The sequence below is a fragment of the Mauremys mutica genome, chromosome 9 (genome assembly GCF_020497125.1).
Source record: "Mauremys mutica isolate MM-2020 ecotype Southern chromosome 9, ASM2049712v1, whole genome shotgun sequence".
Classification (NCBI taxonomy): domain Eukaryota; kingdom Metazoa; phylum Chordata; order Testudines; family Geoemydidae; genus Mauremys; species Mauremys mutica.
Window position 1 is genome coordinate 101,702,300 of NC_059080.1, and position 22,955 is coordinate 101,725,254.

The 22,955-nt window shown below is 49.0% G+C and overlaps 1 protein-coding gene across 1 annotated transcript in view; it reads right to left on the bottom strand.

Moving 5' to 3' along the window:
• Positions 1-21,360, bottom strand: part of P3H2 (prolyl 3-hydroxylase 2) — a 150,111-nt gene extending 128,751 nt beyond the window's left edge. Inside the window, exon 1 of the mRNA XM_045031164.1 lies at positions 21,108-21,360. The gene's annotated coding sequence lies outside the window, so the exon portion shown is untranslated. The remainder of the gene's footprint in view (positions 1-21,107) is intronic.
• Between the last annotated feature and the right edge of the window lie 1,595 nt (positions 21,361-22,955).

The window sequence follows — 22,955 nt, forward strand, 5'->3', positions numbered from 1 at the left end:
TGTGCTAGGCCAAAGGTGGCTTTCAGAGCACACCCAGGGGGAGCAAGAGCAAAGGATTGCAATGATCTTTCGCTGTGTAAATCCATCAACTAGCGATGGCTCCGGAACTGGCTTGATTCTGATGCTGGCGCACGTAGGGGACAGTTGTTAATGAGAGAAGAGGTAGCAATGGGAAAAGAGTTATGTGAAATCCTTCATCGCGGTGCAGGGATCTCTAAGGAGGTTCTGTCTCTGTTATTCATTTGAAAAGGGCTCCGTGAAACTGGTCTCGAATGGTTAGTTGGGCAGACTATTTCTCTCTTTAAGCAGTTTCCATTGTTACAGGCCGAGAGGGTTGCTCCGAACGGCAGCCATTCAAGTGGCTGGCGAGTATTTCACAGCAAAGGTCTTCTGAGCATTGAGCACAGGGCACAGGGCATTTCCTAGGGATTAGCGACCGGCTGGCTGGAGATGAGGGCCCTGTGCAGCATCCGAGAGTGAGTTAATCCCCAGCTGCCTCGTGCTGAGTGAGTTAGTGCTGGTATGAATTAAAACAAGCTTTTCAAACAATACAGCCTTTTAAATGACTCGTTTGGATTTCAAGGCTTTTGACAAGGGCTGCAGAGGCAGCCCTGAAGTCTGAAGTTCCCCGTTCGCCCATAGCGAGAACAGAGGCAGTGGTCATATAGGTTTCCACCATGCTTGGTGGCCAATATGCCCAATGCCTGTGTTAGAGCGAGTACATCTAAGGTGGCATCTTCACTGGCAAAACTGGGACCCATGACTCATCCCCAGTGTCGACTGGCACAGCTGCAGCAGTGGTCAGGACGGGGGGGCGGTAATAGGAGCCTATATAAGAAAAAGACCCAAAAATCGGGACAGTCCCTATAAAATCAGGACATTTGGTCACCCTAAGCAGTGGTAGCAATTGTGGTGGCTGCAGTGTAAGATTAGAGGACTCCTTGGTAAAGCTGCCTGAGTCCGTCTCACTACAGCTTTGGCTGCTGCTACAACCAGTAGAAAATTGTGGCTTCTGTTTTTTCCCAGTGTTAAAGACTTAGAGTAGAAAGGGAGCACAGTCTCCGTGGCTCATTTAAACCATGGCCTTCCTGCTGAAACTGCAGTCCTTGCTCAGGCAAAATCCCCATCGAAGTCAGTTGGCGCCCAAGGCTGCCTGTTGTGGTGGTGGTTTTTGATCAAGGACATTTGTCTACTGGCAGCTGAGCTGAAACCAGCAAATGCAATTCATTTGAGTTACAAGTCAGTCATCAGAAGGTAATAGCTTGTTGGCCCTGCTCATCTAGGCTAGCTTTGCACCAGCAACCTAGTAGTTCCCTGATTAGCACCTTTTTTACTTTGGTCTTTGACTTAAGTCGGGACAGGCAAAGAGTTTCTCATCTGATCTTGTGTGGAGATGCACTCCATCTTTCACGTCCTTAAATGCACAGTTCAAGGGTACCGAGAAGAAGATTCCAAAGAATGTAGGGGCAAGAACATCCTTGCTCCACTCCGCTTTTCATCTCAAAGCTGTCTAAAGTGGACCCACCAAACTGGACAGTCGCTCTCATGTTGTTGTGGAATGAACATATAAGACTTAACAAGGTTGGTGGGCATCCTATCTTTTCTAGTATTGCAAATAGACCTGCTCTGCTGACTGTATCAAATGCTTTGGTTAGGTCCACAAAGGCGATGTACAATGGTCGGTTTTGCTCTCTGCACTTTTCTTGGAGTTGTTGCAGAGAAAATATGTCTATAGTTGATCTTCCAGCCCTGAATCACAGTGCAGATTAGTAGGTGCACTAAGATGACTTTTGCTAAAGTTTTTCCTGCTACGCTTAGTAGCAAGATGAAAATCTACTACAAGAACTCATGGATCGCCTTTCAAGTGTCTGTGAGGCATTTGCTCTCACCACCAGCATCAAGAAAACAGTTGTATTAGGACAGGCGGTTCCACAAGATCCTTCAATTACCTTAAATGCAAACCAGCTAGAAGTAGTCCAAAAGTTCAGCTATTTAGGTTCTACAGTGACCGCCAACCTCTCACTGGAAGGTGGCCATTACCTTTAGCAGACTAACTAAATGAGCATGGAACAACTCAAAGCTTATTATCAAGGCCAAAATGCTAGTGTACCAAGCTTGCGTCCTGAGCACTCTCATGTATGGTGGGGAAACATGGACAACTTATGCTCATCAGGAGAAAAGGTTAAACTGTCACCACCTACACTGTTTATGCTGCATACTCAACACCAAATGGAATGATAAAGTGACCAATGCTGAGGTTCTTCAAAGGGCAAATTTACCAACTGCGACAGCCCTGCTCAAGCAAAGATGACTGCACTGGCTGGGCCATCTGAGCAGGTTGGAAGATGGATGCATACCCAAGGACATGCTATATAGGGAGCTATCAGAGGGAACAAGAACAAGAGGATGTCCTGAGCTTTGCTATAAAGACACATGCAAGCGAGATACCAAGGAATTTGGAATTTATCCTGACCAATGGGAAATCTTGGCAAGTGATCATAACAAGTGGCGCCATCATCTCCATCAGGGTATCAAAGTCCATAACAGAAGCTGGCCCCCCCAAAGCTTGAAGAGAAAAGAGCCCAGAGGAAGCAAGCAGCTCCCAACCAAGATACAGACATTTGCAAAACTGCCAAAGATCATGCAGATCTTGGAGTGGACTATTCAGTCACATGAGACATTGCAAACCATCTACATCAGTGGTGAGCAACCTGCTGCCCATGAGGGTAATCCGCTCGCGGGCCGTGAGACAGTTTGTTTACATTGACTGTCCACAGGCACGGCTGCCCACAGTTCCCAGTGGCCACTGTTCGCCATTCCCGGCCAACGAGAGCTGCGGGAAGCAGTGCAGGCCGCTGGTTGTTGCCTCCCACAGCTCCCATTGGCCGGGAATGGCAGACTGCAGCCACTGGAAGCTGTGAGCAGCCATCCCTGCAGCTGGTCAATGCAAACAAACTGTCTCATGGCCTGCCAGCAGATTACCCTCATGGGCCGTGTGCAGCCCGCAGGCTGCCCACCACTGATCTACATCATAGGCTGCAATTCTCACCGTCTCTCGCAGACAAAAGGATGTCAACGACAACTAGAGGGGAAAAGACTCTGCTCAGTTCTGCCAGTGTTCCAAGCCATCTTGTTCCACTGGGGTGTTTAAAAATTATATTGCAAATTTCTGCCACTAATGTCATTTTTATTTGTCTGTAGCAGGCATCTGCAGAGAAGGACTTCTCAGTCGGTCTGATGTATTTCCTAGACCGCCACCGGACTTAGAATCTTACGGAAAGTCAGGCCAAGTTCTGCTCTTGGATTGAATGGTAGAACGGTGCGGAGTTTGGGGAGAAGGAAGAAATGAGATGGATGGGTAGGAAACCTCATGTATCTGAGAATATTTGGATGCTTCTTTTTATACTTATGCCAAGACACTTTAATATTTGGGCCAAGCTCCACTTGGGGAATGCCAACAAAATCAGTGACATTTGGCCAGCGGAGAATGTGGCTCTTTTCCTTTACACTCACGTCACTCTCCTTTACCGTAGGATGGTACGTCTGCTTTTCATCCCAAACAACACAGTGAGTCTATCCCCCGACCCCCTACAAACATTTTGAGGGTGAATTTAGTCATCATTCATGTTCAAGAAAGTTGTCATTGGAGGTTTGCTTAGGACTAGTTTAAAATCCATTTGGAAGTCAAGATACTTTTGAATCGAATGAAGCACATGCACTGAAAGCAGCCTTGCCGGGGGGGGGCGGGGGGGGAACTAGCCCTTGATATATGGAAGCCCAGTTAATAGGCCCCATGGAAGCTTTTCCCACCTCACCAAAGTTCAGCCAAAACAAACCTACATCCTGATTTGCAATCAGCTCCCAGCCGTGCAGGACTGGCCAGCAGGTCGAGATGGAGGCAGTACGTTCAGTTTCATTTGGGGAATGAGTCAGATTTTGCCTCCCAGGCGAGGTGCTATCAAAAGGCTAGCGCACTAAATCATGAATATAGACATCCAGCTTCTGCAGCCGTTTCTTTGTAGCTGTATTTTGGGGGTGTAACAGCTTGCAGACTCGCTGCCACGGTCATCCAGGAATTAGCTCAATTCCAGCACTCAGAGCGCCCCCTGCTGGCCATCATCTCCCCTGCCTCAGGCCCCCCTGTCACTGCTGGCCCCCAGTGCCCCTTACTTTGGGGTTCTGCCCACAGCAGTACCCCTACCCTCTGGGTCTCCCCTCCCAGGGGAACCCCCAACCCTCTATACCCACCTGGCCTCAGTGGCTACTGCCAGTCATCATCTAGCCCCCTTTCTCTGGGGCAGACGGCAGTCTGTCATGGCCACTCATCATTGGCAAAGGGGGTGAACCAGCTGCCTTTCCCTGCAGGCCCAGTACCTCCTTTGGCCTTCAGCAAAGCCTCAGCCTGGGACTCGCCAGGCCAGAGCACTCCAGCACCACTCTGCTTCAGGTACCCTGTGCGCCCAGGCAGCCTTGGTCCTTCCCACTCCCAAGCTGGAGTGAGACTCTCTGTCTTCCCCACAGCCCTTTTATGAGGGCCAGCTGTGCCCTGATTGAGCTAGCCACACCTGGGGCCAGCTACCCAGCCAGCCTCCCTCAGGTGCTCTTAATCCCTTTTCTAACTGGGTCCCAGCCACAGCCCTCTCCAAGGGCTGCTTTTAACCCCTGCTCTCCTGGAGCTTGGCAGCCGTCCCACTACAGGGGGCTGTTTTTAGCTTTGTTTGGATAATTTGAGAGTCCCCTGCTAACAGGATTAGAGACATTATGGGCCTGATTCTGTTTACACTAGTGTAAGTGAGATCAGAATCAGATGCCACATTCAGAGCTCATTGCAAGTGCCAACATTACACCTTCGTTACAGCTTTGGTTGGGAAAGCTGGAAAATTAGCCAGGTGTGTGGCTGGTGTATGCACTCCAATAAAGAACAGGCTTGAACAGAGACAGGTTCACACTGCAGGAATACTCAGATAGAAACCTCGAGTCAGATGGGTTTAGGGCCCTTCTGATCAATGCTCCATGCACAGGACTAGGTCCTTGCTGCTTCACGGGGTTACAGTCTTCAGAGTCTTCAGATTTACAATGACTTTAATGTAATATCCACTCCACTGAGACAATCATGAAGCAACACAACCCATCAGTGTCTAGATTCCAGACAGCCATTTATGGGGCCAAAATACCATAAAAATCTGATGTTTCCTCCATATAGGAACAGGAATTCTATTAACCCCTATGTAGGGACAGATTGCACCAAGTAGCATCAATTCAGACCTCTCGTGGCATACACTGTATGAGTTTGGTGTTCAGATACTCTGGAGATGGAGACCTACACAAGAAACTAGATAGATAAAGAGGCAATTCCATGGCTCTGAAGAGGCAACAGTATTGGGCCTGGCTAGTAATGGATTTTGAAAGAGGGTTACCACTTGCATCTGAAAGGGAACATCCCAGAGATTCACAGACTAATGCAAAACCACAAGGCTTTGAGGAACCATGACTGGAGAAGAAAGAAATGGTCACATCACAGAATACAAGAACATGTTAGATGCAGCACTATAAGAAAAAACGAGGACAGAAGAAAGCTTGGTATTATTCCAGGTGGTAAGCTAAAACTACTGGAGGATGAATACAAAGATCACAGTTGTGCCAAAATGGTGTCCTCATGGGAAAGAGCGGCTCTGGGACACAGCCAGGAACTGGAACGGTCGGGCGAGCATATGAGGTTTGGTCAGGACAAGATGGTGTTTTCCATTCATTACATCCTTTTCAGCTCAAATTGTGGTCTTGGAAATGACTGTATTAGGGCAACTAATGTTTGTCAAAGCACTTTGTTTACTTTTTTCTGAGAGACCCAAACCAGCCATTTTAAAAAACAGAATGGAGAAAACCTATTGTATTTCCTTTATTCAGAACACAAACCCAATGGCCAAGGAAGCACAACTGTGCCAGGCCACAGCGGTCTGTAGCGTAACAGAAAAGGGTTAGGTTATGGAGAAAAACCAAACCCCACACACATACATGGATTTCTAGGATGAATTAAAGTAACGAAAAAATATTTTGTCTGTCAAACAAAAAAACCTCATTCTCTGGGTAGGCAGGGAGACATTTTTAATTTATATTATATATATTTAAAACACAAAACTATATTAAAAAAACATGATTAAGGTTGCAAAGTCAAGCACTCAGAAGTTTGGAAATGCCAGTATTAGTGTTGCGCAGATAATCTTAATTCAACCCCCTTGTGTGTATGAATTATGAGACAGTCATTAATTACGTGATCACATGGTATTTTCCTCACAAGGCCCTGCCTCACTCAGTGCACAGTGCTGGCTTTTACTGCAGCTATTCAATATTTCATTTTATCCTCGTTGTTCAATGCGGCGCCCGGGTTTCATTTATCGCATGCTCTTCACACCCTGTTCTGAAGACAGAAGAGTGAATTTCCCCATGGGCATTTCTATGGCTCTCCTTGCTCTGGTATCTGAGTGCTTCGTGAACACTGATGAATTGATAGTCACAACACCTTTGTGAGATGAGGGGGTATTATTAATACCATTTTACAGATGGGGACCTGAGACACAGAGACAAAAATATCAAGCTAGTGCTGGGTGGCCAATTTGAGAGACCAGAGACCTGATTTTTCAGATACTTAGCACTGTGTAGCTTTTTATCTGTTCAAAGCACAGCTCCCATTGACTTCCATGGCAGCTATGGAGTGCTCAGCACTTCTCCCATGCACCCACAAAATGAGTGTGACACTGAGGTCCCTAGGGTCCCCTGTTCTTTGCAAACAACTCTCAGCTCAGACCTGACAAACTCTCTACATCAAGCATGTTTTACAGAATTTTTATGCATAAAGAGTAACATGTTAAGGTATCTACAAAAAGCTTGTCACTTGTCAAGGTTTAGTCACTGTGAGATGTGTATACAGGTAATATTTAAAGAATAACGTATGTATATTGAAAGTATGCTCTATGGACTTGGAATAGAAATTAGTCAGCAGGAGACAAGTTGATTGTTATTGATTTAGTTGGGGATTGGTCCTGCTTTGAGCAGGGGGTGGGACTAGATGACCTCCTGAGGTCCTTTCCAAACCTAATAATTGGAGATATACTAATCTCCTAGAACTGGAAGGGACCTTGAAAGGTCATTGAGTCCAGCCCCCTGCCTTCACTAGCAGGACCAATTTTTGCCCCAGATCCCTAAGTGGCTCCCTCAAGGATTGAACTCATAACCCTGGGTTTAGCAGGCTAATGCTCAAACCACTGAGCTATCTCTCTCCCCCCATATGCTATGATTCTATGACAATGTGTCTTGGTGATGGTCCATTTGGGCTGCAGGGAGTTGTCAACTCACTCTACTTAGCCTTGCTCCATCCCAAGATTTACAATGGAAAACCCATCAGAGACAACTGCAAGCAATGTCTTGAAGGTAAAAAAGGCACATTACAACAAGAGCAGGGTTCACCCTGTCTGAATAGAAACAAAAAACAGCTTCAGTATAATATGGAGGAGAGAGAAGTCCTCTGAATCCATTCACTGAGGAGACATCTGCAGGCATGAGGTGTTCTCTTAAAAAGAATAGATTCCGGATCCTGTGAAGCCAGCCAGCTCTGCAGTGGACAGAACTTTGGGGGCAAAGCCTACCTTATTAGCTAAGAAAGGGAACAGTTAATAAGTGTAGACTGAGGTTCGCATTTTAGGGTTGTGTTTTGTATTAGGGTTGTGTAACCTTTTGTTTCCACCATGCTCACTCTCATTTCTCGGTAAATCTCTACTCTTTCTTAAATAAATTTGTTTTTGTTTTATTCTAAGTGCTCACAAGTGCTGTGTGTTATACATGAGCAGTGATTTAAGGTGCAACTAGAAAACTGGGGTACACTGCTCTTTGGGTGCAGAAGATCCGGGATTTCTGTGAACACCCAGTGTCAGGTGCTGGATTGCACAGGGGAACAATTCAAACGGACTTGGGGATTGGGGTGCACCTCTTCTTAACCTAGAAGGAGAAGACAGGGCTGGCATAGCCCAGAGGAGAGCGCTTGAGGGGCTGAAAGGCTAGTGGTGCTAAGGAGTTGACACCCCGCCAGACACAGGAGAGACTTCCTCATGCTGGAGGCAGAGCTAACAAGGTGACTCACAGTCCTGGGTACCCTGAGAACCGTCACAATGAGGCTCACACAATTAGCGAATACCTGTGAACCGTTCATTTTAAGCGACTTGCCCAGCATCACATAGGATGTCTGTGGCAGAGGCAGGGACAGCATCTCCAGGGCAACTTTCAACTGCCTTAATCAAGAGACTGTCCTTTCTCTTCTTGCAATCTCCTGCTCATTCATTACATACCTTCCCAGATGAACTCCCTATGGTCAGTGACCGGGACTGGTTCGACCAACCTCTCACTCTGGCTGAGTCTTGGAAGCCCTCCATCTGATACCCATACGATGATAATGGAGGCGACTCCAAGTTGCTCAGAGGCTTCCTTGGGTTGTCCAAGGTCCAGCTGCAAACAAGTCTGGAAATGGGTTTTAAAATAAAATAAAGCTAATTGGTGTGTGCAAGTTACGGCCCTGTGGGCCTGTGCCTTTAGGGACTGCGCTTCCAGACAGGGAGCCGTGAAGCTGTTACACAGAGCCAGTCAAAACTAGACAGAGTAAAGCAGAACCAGCTTGCCAGCGCCTGAAGCACTGAGTGGTCACTGATCACCACACACGTAAATCTACTGCTCATAGGAGGTGCCAGCTCTGGAGTCCAAAGCCACAGAACATGTGTAGCACAGCTCCCACTGCAAGCTCCCTTGGCCCGTCTGCCTCCTATTAACCTCTTGGCTTGGGAAGAGGGGAATCCCAGCTCATCTTCCATTTAGTCACTAGCTTTTCTGCTGGGACTGCCAAGAAGGAGGGCAAGACCGTTGGATTTGGTGACATGCCCCCTGGGAACTGGACTGAGGTCATCAGACTTGTTTCACAGATTGTTTGATCTTCACTAAACTCCTTCTCAATGAGACGGTCTCTGCCTGAACTAGTGGGCCGAACACATCTTAGGACGTAAGAAATACTCCAGCCCTGGGTACACAAGGAGGCTTTGCAATTAGCTTGCAACTCCCGGCTAATGAGGGGGATTGCTTTCTTCTTCTGAAAATGGCACCAGTTTCTAAAGGGAGCCTGTTTGATGTCTGGCGTGTTTGGGGTTATGGAAAAATTTATGAAGTGTTCTCTGACCATTTTTTTCCAAGAGGACATTGAGTCAGTTTTCTTCCAAAGAATAACTGGATGCAGACTCTTGGAATATGTGATCTCACGGTGTTTGTATTTATACCCCTCATAAAGCCTCTTTTATAGCCTCGATATCTGTGAGGCACCCAGTGCAGTCAGCGCAAGGTCACTCGGAGAGAATGCTACCTCCTGGCTGGAAGGGATCCATTTTATCGTAGGGATGGTTGAGGAAAGTAACTACAGCCATGGCCATGAACTGAAGAAATACAGCAATGAATATTAAAATGATGAAATAACCTAATAAAAATATATATGTATATACTATAGGGAACAATTCTGCTCGAATGGTGGGGGGAGGGGTAGATTATGCAGACTAGATGATCTAACAAGATGGTTCCATCTCTGATTTCAGTGAAATTCTCGGCATAAGAGGCTTACTGAGAGGTTTCTTTAGCAACTTCCTTAAAGAGCCCCTGATATCCTATGACAAAGTAGAGCAAGATTTCTATTTGAAGTGGTGTCTATGTCTAATGCAAGCTTGCAAAGCTGTCATGGAAACACACCACCACAGACCAAATCCATTTGCCCTTTATCGTGATGATGATCATGGAAAAACTAATGTTGTACTTGCCATTTTATCTGGGGTGAATGGAGAGCAGAGTTTTGCAATCTGTGTCACATATGAAACCCATGCCGTGGGTAATAACAACAATACGTAGCTATTATAAAACACTTTTCATCCACAGCTGTCAAAGCGTTTTAGAAAGGAAGGTGTCATCTCAACTTTACAGATGGGGAAATTGAGGCACAGAAATATGAAGTGACTTGCCCTAAGGTCACAGGCAGAACTGGTAATAGCACTCAGGTCTCCTGCTCTATCCCCTAGACTATGCAGCCATAATACATGTTCTGGCTTTAACTGGACTGGAACTCACTCAGCTTGGAGTGAGCCCAGTTTTGTTGAATCTCAGAGTAGACTTTAATGCACATCTCTTTTCCTGAGGGGACTTGAGAGTTGTGCTATGGTTTGGCTGGATTTCTTTTCTTTCATAATGCCCTGGTGAAATGGGTGGCTTATATTTTGTGAGGTGGGGTTCACGTGGGGGAGGACGGGCTATTTCTCCTTTCGTTTTATACATGCATTGTTAATGGTTATGAACTGAAAAGACTATTTGCGGTCCACTGAGCAGGCTTCAGGGATGGCCAGCACTGGATCACGATTAATGGGTGTGGAAGTGCCTACAGCCTTTAAGAAAACGTAAATAAATATTAAATATTCACCCCCGCCCACAGTTTTAGTGTGAAAGATAGAGTGAAAGCTGCACTCTCTGCCTTTAACAGTTCAGATGCTGCTTGTTTGCCCACCTGGAATCCTAAACCTTTGTTTTGAGGCCTAAGAACTCGTCATGAGGCTGGACAACTTTCTTCTGCCAAGCAATTAGGGCTTGATCCAACACCCACCTCAGCCACTGGGAGTCTCCGTATTGACTCCAATGTTCCTGAGACTGGAAGACCCCAAATTAACTGCATGTGTGGTGCACATTTCTGAAGACTTCCAGATGCTAATGAGACCATCATATCATAACTGGCTTTTAATAAGTACAACTATGTGAAACATTAGCAAGATTCTGGGTCTGGGCCCAAATCTTGGCCCACTCCAATCAACTGGAGATTTGTCATTGACTTTAGTGGGGTGAGGATTTGGTGTCTACTATGCAACAAGGGTGACTAAATGTCCCAATAGTATCGGGACCGTTCCAATATTAGCTGCTTTGTCTTATAAATGCAGTTACACACCCACACACACACAGCCCGCACCAAAAAAAAAAAAGTGTCCTGATCATTCACACTTGCTATCTGGTCATTCTATATGCAACATTGTGGGTTATATTCCTCTGTGTTTTGCTAGAGTAACTCTTCTGGCTTCGGGGTACAGCCCAGAGTCAGAGAAAGGCGAGTCTGTCCCATTATCACTAGTGTTCTCCCTGATGCTGCTGCGGACAGGTATTCGATGAGCGGTCAGTTCCAACCCGCAGAGATAGCCCCACTGATTTTAATGGGACAATTCACAAGAGTATCACAGGTTTGCAAGACCAAGGTCTTCTTGCCTTTCGCGCCAGTGGGGTCCTTTCATAGAGGCGTTGACTGAACACATGGCTTAGTGCTGAGTGGGGATAGCTCAGTGGTTTGAGCGTTAGCCTGCTAAACCCAGGGTTGTGAGTTCAATCTTTAAGGGGGCCATTTAGGGATCTAGGGCAAAAGAAAAGAAAACGGGGATTGGTCCTGCTTTGAGCAGGGGGTTGGACTAGATGACCTCCTGAGGTCCCTTCCAACCCTGAGATTCTATGATTCTAAGGCAGCACATCCAGGATTATCCCTTGACTAGCTTTCAAGGAAGGTCTCAGATGCCACATTCTGGGCAGCTCCACCCAGGAGAAGGAATTACCATCTCCCCAGCCAGTGGGAGAAGGATGGCAGAAGTCTAGCTTCTGCATGCCTCAGAAGCAAGGAGGGAACTGTGAGCAGGGAAAGGGTTGTTGGTGGGGGGCAGGGACTGCCTGGGAAGGGGGCTATTGGGGAGCATTGGGAGCCAGGGGAGGGGGCTCCTGGGGAAAGGCAGAGCCAGCCTAGGGAAAGGGTCATGAGGCAGCCTCCTCATTTCTACTCCCCTGTTTTTGGTCCCTTCCAGATCCCACTTCTCCTTCCTCCTCCCCCCTCACTCTGCCCTGCCACCTCTCTGGGGGATGCCTGGGAGCCCGGCACTAGCAGGGGAGCCAGATGCCACAGCAGTGCCAGTAGGGAATAACTGCATCAGTCTGCCCACAGCCCAGAAGGATGCACAGTGGGCAGTCCCCGCTGGATGCAGGTAGGCGTGATGAGGCCCAGAGCATGAGTGTCCTGTCAGACACCGGGCATAAGGCAGCACTGAAGGAAGAGACCCCCCTTGCATGGCCAGATCTGCACACACCCGTCCCGGGAGAGTGCAGGATTGCTAGGGAGCTGCTCCCCAAAGGGGAGGTGGAGGCACAGGGAGGGGCAAAGAGGATGTGGGACCAGGGCTCAGCCCCCCTACACCAAGAACTGGCCAGGGGCAGCAGAAGGAAATATTCTGCACCCCTTAAAGGGATATAGCAGCACGGGACCTTCTCCACATAATGAGCTTTCTGCCTCCACCCCTTCCCCTAGGGTGGTGGGTTCTGCACCCCTTCCCACACAGTGCTGGGTCTCACAGCACCAGCGAGCCCGGAGAAGGTGGGGAAAGCAGCACCTAGGGAAATGTCATAGCTCCTTAAAATCGAATCACTCTCTGCCTAGATTCCCTGGCCCCCAGCTCCCCGGGGCTTGCTTTAGACTCAGCTCCCTCACACGGAAATGTTTTCTAGGGCCAAGGGTAAACCGGTTCCCTCTCCAGCTTGTGGCAATCTGGCCTGGTAAGCCCTCTGGGTGAATTAAACAGCATACCCAGTACACCCGCTTACCTTCACCGGGAGTCTGTATTATTGTTCCTTCCATGTGCCTCAGGCACAACCCAAATACAACGACAACTAGAAGGAGTCCCCTGTCCTGCTCCCTGGCTCATCTACTGCTTGCTGCCTTCTCCCAGCTATCCAGCTACGGAGCTGATAACTGCATTCGGTTCCCTACAAGTGCAGGTGACCTCTTCTAACCTTCCAAATCCGCTCAAACTAACCACCTCCCTCCTACTCTATCCTACCCTGCATGCTCTAAGTGACTAGGCTGCTGGCTTCCAGTAGGATCTGTCTGTAGCAGCTAACAGCACCCTGTCACACGAAGGCTTAAAACCCCCGTGGTGCAGTAGGCGAAGTGCCTTGCGACAAGCAAACTGGCGCATGGGACCCACCTTCAAAGTGACTGCTGGAAGCCAGGATGTGGGACTTTTCATGGCTAGGAATCAGTCTGATGCTTTGCATTAGAGACCATTTAAACATGTGACTTTTTTAAGAAAGAAGAGAATGCATTAAGTGTATCTGGAGAAAATCTCTTAAATGAATGACCTGATGGAAGAATAATGCACCAATTAAAACACGAAGCTTCCAGTGCGGTTAAAAAGTCAAATGTGAAAGGAAACTGCTTTGGTGAAAGGATAGGTGTTAGGTTTCATTCATAAGAAACCTTGACATTGCATTAAGGCAAGCAAAACCCAGTGAATAGAGAGGCTGTTGTAAAACCATCGTGCGGACTATTTCTGGTGTGACCTTCCCTGTAGGAGTCACAAGACGGGACCTTGCATCATTTTGCAGATTCTACTGGTGTCAACTTTGAATGGGTGGGCAGCAGCTCATTGGGACTGCATAAACCGACTGTTTCAAGCAGAATTAAGGCAGAAGTATTAGAACTGAGCTGTTCTTTTTCATGGAACAGCCTCAGTCCAAGTGGACTTGTGCATTGCAATGCACCGAAGCAGCTTGAATCATAGAATCATAGAATCTCAGGTTTGGAACAGACCTCAGGAGGTGTCTAGTCCAACCCCCTGCTCAAAGCAGGACCAACCCCAACTAAATCAGGACCAATTCCCAACTAAAGCTTTCCCAAGTCTCATTTCCTCTGAGTTCCCTGTAAGCAGGTTCCACTGTATCAGAGCCTGGCGGGTGTACGCGGGAGGAATGGGAAGCTATGTTAATTGCCTTTACTGATTTTTTTTGGACATGTACATTTTTTTCCTCTTAGCATTTTATACTGTTTAAGCTGAACATTGTATTTCATATACCAACCCCTCTCCTCCACAAGTCCTTTAGACTAGGAGAACCCGACTGCTCAGTTAGTAGAATAGGGCCCAGTCCTGTACCCCTCGCTCTCAATGAACAGTATAGTCAGTGCTCTGAGAGTATGGCGAGATATATGGTGAAAGACTTTGTGTGGACAGTTTGGGCCAGAGAACAGTGATTTATGCCCTCCTTGCATCCAGGGGCGGCTCTAGGAATCCCGCCGCCCCAAGCAGGGCGGCACGCCGCGGGGCGTGCTCTGGCGGTCGCCAGTCCCGTGGCTCCGGGGGACCTCTGGCAGACGTGCTTGCGGAGGTTCCGCTGGTCCCGCGGCTCCGGTGGAGCATCCGCTGGCACGCCTGTGGGAGGTCCACCCGAGCCGTGGGACCAGCGAACCCTCCGCAGTCATGCCTGCGGGAGGTCCACCGGAGCCGCGGGACCAGTGAACCCTCCGCAGTCATGCCTGCGGGAGGTCCACCGGAGCCGCGGGACCAGTGAACCCTCCGCAGTCATGCCTGCGGAAGGTCCGCTGGAGCTGGCTGCCGCCGGCGGCAAAATGCCGCCCCAAGCACTTGGCGCGCTGGGGTCTGGAGCCGGCCCTGCTTGCATCAATCCCTCCTATCTAATACACCCCGCCTTCCAGTGTACAGGCACCAAGGCTATGCTGACATCTAGTGGCCTTTATTGCAATCAGAAAAAGCAAACTAACATTTCTCTCTTGCTTCTTTTCAAACTGTTTTCATAGCAGCATCCCTTATTCAGTCTTGTGCGCAGGTCCTCTTTGGCTGCCTCCCATAATCCTTTGAGGAGGACATTGAGAAGTCAGTGCACCAGTTGTATTAGGCTGGTTCTCCCACGTAGTGTGGCAGAACATTGGAGACGGAGTAGGAACAAGTTCCCAAAACCCTCCTCTTCTCCCCAGACAGTTGGTGGAGACCCCTTCAGCTGCCACAACCCACACACTCAGAATCTCTGCTCTAGGATGTTGTGCCAAGTTCTCTTGCAATTGTGCACCATTGAGGACTGATGCAGTTTATCTATTGATTGACAACATGTTGAGTCTTTATGGAAATGTCTCAAACGAGCCTCGGTCAATTTTAGCCCAAATACACAAGAGCCGAGCTCAGCCACAAGAGTGAGGAATTCCAGGTGTTAGTCTCTAGTCAGCTCTTCTGACTGATGCAAAGGACATTATCCACTGCTTGCAAAATTTGACTCATCCACTACATTTGGCAAGGAAAATCATGGAAAGTTTGGTGAGCCAGTCTCCCAAGGAATGGGAATATCCAGGATAAATACATCCAAGAATTGAAATTAACAAGCTGTACTGAGTTTATCCTTATAATATTTAAAATGTTCTAACAGTTCTGCCACAATGTGAAAGCTTTTTTTGCTCGTCCTGTGTGGCAATCATTATGCTATGTATTTGAGGTGCTACTGAGAACCCCTTAAAAGGATCTTCAGCTGATCCCAGCACCCAAATGGAAGGAGAGGCTCTCACAGAAGTGGTCACCAGCTTTGAGAGAGCTTTGGTTCTGTTCTGATGCGCAAAGGGCTGTGTCAATGTTAATTTTGCACAGATTGGGTCCACCATCCCTACAACTCACATATACTCACACAAGGGGGAGCAACTAGTCTGTATTTCAGTTCATGAAATGAATTAACATCGTTTGCTGTTGGGGGACAGTAATATTAACAATTCACAGTTCTGGAGCACTTGACACACCTTCATTTGTTAATCCCCATCACAGCCCCAAGAGGTGGTTAAATAAGTATTATCATCCCCTTTGTATACAGGCAGGAAATTGAGCCAGAAAGGAGATGAGACTTCTCCAAGTCACTCCGTGAACCAGTGCCAAGGCTGGGATTACAACCCAGGAGATCCTGGCTTTCAGGCCTGTGCCCAGTTCAATCGTCCATGTTCATTCCTTGAGTGGGGGGATGTAGAAACATTTCCTCTTAAAGTGCTCCTTTGGCTGGTGCTCAAGAATATGTTAGTATTCCAGTCTGAAGGTTAATGGGATCAGTGCACACCTCCTATACAGAGTAGCTAGTGAGACCACTTTGTTTTAAAGAAGCTCACAAATCCAGCAAACTCTGACTCTCGATAGCTGTTCTTTGCTGCTTTGTTTTTCAGGACTTCCCTTCCCGGCCCCCAATGTGCATTCAGAGCTGGCGCCAGGCTGAAAAGGCTGGTGTAGTCACAGAACAAGTACAATACGAGCAGCTGCAGTCCGAGCTTTTCCCAGTGGGACTTCCCTACCCCCCACCCCCTAAATTTCCCCAACACCCTCCTTCCCAGTGGTCAACCAGTTACATGCAGTGTTGCCAATTTAGTCATTGGTTGGAAATTGGAATTGAAATTGAAACATGAATACACACTTTAAAAGCAAATACAGTAAATAATAAAATACTTGTACCTGAGAGAGCATAATGGGTTTGAAAAAGTATGAACAGAAACTGGCTTCCTCAGACAGCTGTTATTTATGACAATGTTGGCGCATTTGTTTTGGCTGTATTGGCCAACCTACTCCTTTCAAATGATGATTTGTAAGCAAGGTCTGAATGAGCTCTCCCCTGGCAGCTAGTGATGAGCCAGGGGACGGGGGAAGGCTTCAGGACCAGACTGTATTTATATGAACACACCTACTCTGCCTAGGTAGGTACTCTGCCAGCAGACAGAGCTGCGTTGCCCATGTAATCAATTTCAGCTGGTGTTGGGTTACAAATCACTTTAGTACTGACTGTGCGGTCATGAAATGTTAAGTATCAGAGGGGTAGCCGTGTTAGTCTAGTTCTGTAAAAGCAGCAAAGAATCCTGTGGCACCTTATAGACTAACAGACGTTTTGCAGCATGAGCTTTCGTGGGTGAATACCCACTTCTTCGGATGCAAGTGGTGGAAATTTCCTGGGGCAGGTATATATAAGCAAGCAAGAAGCAAGCTAGAGATAACGAGGTTAGATCAATCAGGGAGGATGAGGCCCTGTTCTAGCAGTTGAAGTGTGAAAACCAAGGGAGGAGAAACTGGTTCTGTAATTGGCAAGCCATTCACAGTCTTTGTTTAGTCCTGAGCTGATGGTGTCAAATTTGCAGATGAACTGGAGCTCAGCAGTTTCTCTTTGAAGTCTGGTCCTAAAGTTTTTTTGCTGTAGGATGGCCACCTTAAGATCTGCTATTGTGTGGCCAGGGAGGTTGAAGTGTTCTCCTACAGGTTTTTGTATATTGCCATTCCTAATGTCTGATTTGTGTCCATTTATCCTTTTCCTTAGAGACTGTCCAGTTTGGCCGATGTACATAGCAGAGGGGCATTGCTGGTATATGATGGCGTATATTACATTGGTGGAAGTGCAGGTGAATGAACCGGTGATGTTGTGGCTGATCTGGTTTGGTCCTGTGATGGTGTTGCTGGTGTAGATATGTGGGCAGAGTTGGCATCGAGGTTTGTTGCATGGGTTGGTTCCTGAGCTAGAGTTACTATGGTGCGGTGTGCAGTTGCTGGTGAGAATATGCTTCAGGTTGGCAGGTTGTCTGTGGGCGAGGACTGGTCTGCCACCCAAGGCCTGTGAAAGTGTGGGATCATTGTCCAGGATGGGTTGTAGATCCCTGATGATGCGTTGTAGGGGTTTTAGCTGGGGACTGTATGTGATGGCCAGTGGAGTCCTGTTGGTTTCTTTCTTGGGTTTGTCTTCCAGTAGGAGGCTTCTGGGTACACGTCTGGCTCTGTTGATCTGTTTCCTTATTTCCTTGTGTGGGTACTGTAGTCTTGAGAATGCTTGGTGGAGATTTTCTAGGTGTTGGTCTCTGTCTGCGGGGTTAGAGCAGATACGGTTGTACCTCAGTGCTTGGCTGTAGACAATGGATCTTGTGGTGTGTGTTGTTATCCTTATTGTATGAGTAGAGGGCAGGAGAACTGCATTTAGCCTGCCTGAGTGAGGGGGTCTCCCTCTGGGCTTAATTTGTGCTAGGGCTTGCTAGGGCTGAGCCCCGGCACCTCTGGGCCTGGCAGTTCAGAGCCCCAGCACCTCCGGGCCTGGCGGTTCAGAGCCCCGGCACCTCTGGGCCTGGCGGTTCAGAGCCCCGGCACCTCCGGGCCTGGCGGTTCAGAGCCCAGCGCCTCCGGGCCTGGCGGTTCAGAGCCCGGCACCTCCGGGCCTGGCGGTTCAGAGCCCCGGCACCTCCGGGCCTGGCGGTTCAGAGCCTGGCACCTCCGGGCCTGGCAGTTCAGAGCCCCGGCACCTCTGGGCCTGGCAGTTCAGAGCCCCGGCACCTCTGGGCCTGGAAGTTCAGAGCCCTGGTACCTCTGGGCCTGGCAGTTCAGAGCCCCGGCAGCTCTGGGCCTGGCAGTTCAGAGCCCTGGTACCTCTGGGCCTGGCAGTTCAGAGCCCCGGCAGCTCCGAGCCTGGCAGTTCAGAGCCCCGGCAGCTCCGGGCCTGGCAGTTCAGAGCCCCGGCACCTCCGGGCCTGGCGGTTCAGAGCCCCGGCACCTCCGGGCCTGGCGGTTCAGAGCCCAGTGCCTCCGGGCCTGGCGGTTCAGAGCCCGGCACCTCTGGGCCTGGCGGTTCAGAGCCCCGGCACCTCCGGGCCTGGCGGTTCAGAGCCCAGCGCCTCTGGGCCTGGCGGTTCAGAGCCCGGCACCTCTGGGCCTGGCGGTTCAGAGCCCCGGCAGCTCTGGGCCTGGCGGTTCAGAGCCCCGGCAGCTCCGGGCCTGACGGTTCAGAGCCCCGGCAGCTCCGGGCCTGGCGGTTCAGAGCCCCGGCAGCTCCGGGCCTGGCGGTTCAGAGCCCCGGCAGCTCCGGGCCTGGCAGTTCAGAGCCCCAGCACCTCCGGGCCTGGCAGTTCAGAGCCCCGGCACCTCCGGGCCTGGCTGTTCAGAGCCCCGGCACCTCCGGGCCTGGCGGTTCAGAGCCCCGGCACCTCCGGGCCTGGCGGTTCAGAGCCCGGCATCTCTGGGCCTGGCGGTTCAGAGCCCCGGCACCTCTGGGCCTGGCGGTTCAGAGCCCCGGCACCTCTGGGCTTGACACATCAGTTATGAAAGCAGCAAACTTGCTTGAGCCCCGACCCCTCTTTCATTACAAATTAAACACTGGTCTCCCTCAAGTGACCTGCACCTGCTAAGCCGGGGGTTTGGATGCCATCCATATCCTGGAGAGAGAGAGAAAGAGAGAGGGGTGGGGTACAGGTGTTTTGCTTGGTGGTGTGGGCTCTGCCTAAGAGTCATAAGCCTGCCCTTTGACCTGCCCCTCTTCCCTGTTTAAAGACTGAGGCTATTTAGGCTCCATAGAGAGTCATTTGTTTTGTTAAGTGATCACTAGAGCTGAAATCACTGATGATCAGGTCTCAGCGCTTAGACCTGCTGTGGGACAGTGTTTCTGTGGGAGAAACAGCCCAGCCTGCACTAGCGGTGAGGTTCCCCCACCGAGAGCTGAAATCACTGAGAGCTGGGTGGAACCGCGAGAGACCGACTCACTGTGGCAGGTGGCAGCAGAAGGTGAAGGCGCATGGCCATCAGCAAGGGAGAGGTGCAGTGAACAGTGGCATGACAAACAACAGCGGCCAGCGTGGTGGTGAGTGGATGGAGGGACGAGCAAGGTGCCTTCTCCTCCTCACCCCACAGGGTGGGACATGAACTCACGTGAAAGCACCTCTGTACTCTGGGTCGACACTGACCAAGGACAACAACTATGAGTGGGCTGGGGAGAAGGGAGGGGCACTTGTTTGTTGGACTCTGTTTTAGTGACTTTGCTCCAGAATGTTAGATTTGTGACTTGGAAACTTACATAAATATATGTTTCCTAGTAGGCCAAGATTTTTAAAATGCATTATTTTCCAAACATACTGGAAGAAGCAAAGACTTCTGTCCAGAGGTTGACTAATGAAGGCACTTATATTGAGTCCTTAAGTGAAGAGGACAAGAAGTGTTTGTTAAACCAGCTGAAAAAATACACAGACTTGATTCTTACAAATCTACAGTAGTGATTTCTGAATTCTACTCAACCTCTATGTCTTATAAACCACCTACACTTGAGTGGGGTAAGGCACTACCATCAATGGGGCTGCTATGTGATCAGGACAGAAGAAAGAATTTGAACACAGAGTGGAATATCATATGACGAACAAATGAAGATTTAACTTCAACTTCTCCTTTATCATCACTAGTGGTTTGACCTGATCTTTGTGCTGTTTCCTGGGATGAAAGAAGTAGGAATTCATCTCTTGTTACTCCCAGTCACAACAGCTACAGCTGAGCATTCTTTTTCCATCACTGAATAGAATTTTGTGTTCTGAAAAATGTCATCTTCTGCCTGCGCATGAGCATATCCTGAAGGACTGGAAGTAACGGACACACAAGAAGCCACCAAAGATGAACGCATTGCAGTAGAGAAGTTCATTAACAGAGTTGTGAAAAATTATAACAAGAAACCAAGAAGGATGGAGATGTCATGCTTCATAGAAGGCTTGAGTAGCCAACTTGAATTCCTGTGATGATTTTAAAATGAGTTAAATCTAATCAAATGGTTGTGAAACATTTTTTAGTTTTTACTATGGTGCCATACAGCCCACCTTTGCCCTCACAGTCTCATCCCTCATTGGCCCTCACTACCCCACCCCGTGTATTTGAACACCCCCCCTAATTTCAATTCCTGGGGAAAACACTGGACACACTGCCTCAGTCCTGCCCGGGAAGGGCCAACACGATGGGCAGGTCTCCTTCGCTTGCTGCACAGTCTTTCCAGAGTCTAGCGCAGCTCTAAATATGTTCTACGCAGGTCTGTCGCGTCCTGGGGGCATTACCTCTATACATCTCAGCAGGACTTTGGAGCAACCAAAGAAGAGGCTGCCTCCAGAGAATCCAGCTGAGCTGTGAGAGCAGGAGCTTTCTCCAGTACAACCCACTCAGGACACAAAGTCCAAACACATCCCCAACCCTGAACTTTGCTTTTATTAATAGCGAACACAACGCAATGACATATGGTCAGCACAAACCTCCAGCTCAGGCTTTGTTTCCATCACAGCCCAGGGGGATTTCCATTGTCTCTTGGCTTGGCCACGTCTGACTCCCTAGCCAAACTAACCCAGCCCTCCTCTAGATACTGACCAATAACCCGACCTGTCCCCTGTGACTGAGGCAGTCTGTTTCAGGACCACCACCGACAGCCTCAGGGCTCCTTCCACTCACCTCATTCTCCTTTGGGTCACAGGTTCTTCCTTGTAGAAAACCCCCGATATATAGTTCAGCTGACACAACTCCTCTTCCCTCTGGGGTCGCTGGCTGCTGTCCTCCTCTGCAGAGCTGTGTCAGTATCCCCGAAACACCCCTGCCTCCTTTCTGAGGTCCCTTATCCAGGTGTCGGTGTCCTTCCTAGGAGAGCCCCACAGCTCTTCCCACTCTGCCCCAGGCATGAGGGAAGTGAGCTGTTTATATTCCTGGCTCCCCTCCCAGCATGCTTTGCTGCAGCAGTCCACAACTCCCAGCATGCTTCACTGCTGAACAGAAGCCAGGAGCAGGGTAATGCAGGATCTATCACCTTCTTAAAGGGCCAATACATGCGGCTAAAGGTTCCTTCCTCAGGGCTAAGTCCACACCCTAGATCTCATCTTTCCTGAGAGACAATCCCACTTCTATTTTACCTGGGTGGGGTAATGAGCCGCCTGCCTCAGTAAATCACCATACCCCCACTTAACCCTTTCCCTGCAGCATTTGCACCTGCTATTACGGTGGGGTTGTTTCAGGCCAACACAGCCATCCTTTTACAACGAGTCCAGAGCATGGAGGGAGAAGACTTCAGGAGTTTAGTCAGAGTTGCGGGAGTGCTCAACCAGCGATGCTCACAGATATATGTACATTGCTATCGCGTCTCAGCACCTTGATTTGAGAAGATCCCAATAACCTGGAAGGAGAACAGGGGCCTAAGCAGAGTTCTGATGGTGAAGCAGGTGAAAATATAACCATTCTCCTGAGCCAAGTTGCAGGATGAGAGATCAGCTGGGGCTTGATAAGATCCAGCACATGACTGACACATGGATATCAAGGTGATAGACACTTTATAAATACCTAACAGAGATTCTGGTGGGAGTCCCTAGGGGTGGCTTGAATCCCATCCTTGACTAGCATGCTATCAGTTGTTAACACACACAGTTACGGGGTCAGTCCAGAAATAGGTATATGGCTCCCTGGAAGGAAAATAGGAACTAGAGGAATAAAGCTATGAGCAATATTTATGTATTCTTGCTATGTCCACCCATAGACAGACACATCCCTGCCCCAAAGAATGCTCACTCAGCCAAACGAGGGAGGAAGGGAAGAGTCATAACATATAGAATCAAAGGGTTTAATTTTTGAATAAATAGAAGCAACCTATCTCAGATGTTTAGCTGGCCCCATTATCACAGCATCTGAGCACCTCACAGTCTTCAATGTATCCATCCTCACAGCAGGGTATGCTATCATCCCCCTGGTACAGATGGGAAATGGAGACACAGAGAGGCTAACTGACTTGCCCAAAGTAACACAGGAAGTTCGTGGCAGACTATAACAATGTTTAAAAGGGAACTGGATAAATTCATGGTGGCTAAGTCCAAAAATGGCTATTAGCCAGGATGGGTAAGAGGATGGAGATGGATGGCAGGAGAGAGATCACTTGATCATTGCCTGTTAGGTTCACTCCCTCTGGGGCACCTGGCATTGGCCACTGTCGGTAGACAGATACTGGGCTAGATGGACCTTTGGTCTGACCCGGTACGGCCATTCTTATGTTCTTATTAACAGGGACTGGAACCCAGGACGCCCCACTGGGCGGCCCTTCCTCTCTTCTTAGTTAATTAGCCAGTTTATTTCTCACATGCATCCTAGCAAGGCTGGGTCTTGAGGCGGGATTTGATGGCGGGCAGGGCAGGAGCCTTGCAGACCAGTTCACAGGGGGCATTCTGGACCAGCGATGGGTGTGAGAGACGTGGGCCGTCGAGGGGTTGAGGCGAACAGGGACAGTGATAGAACAACCAGGACGGGCAGCGGTGGGAAAGGCCT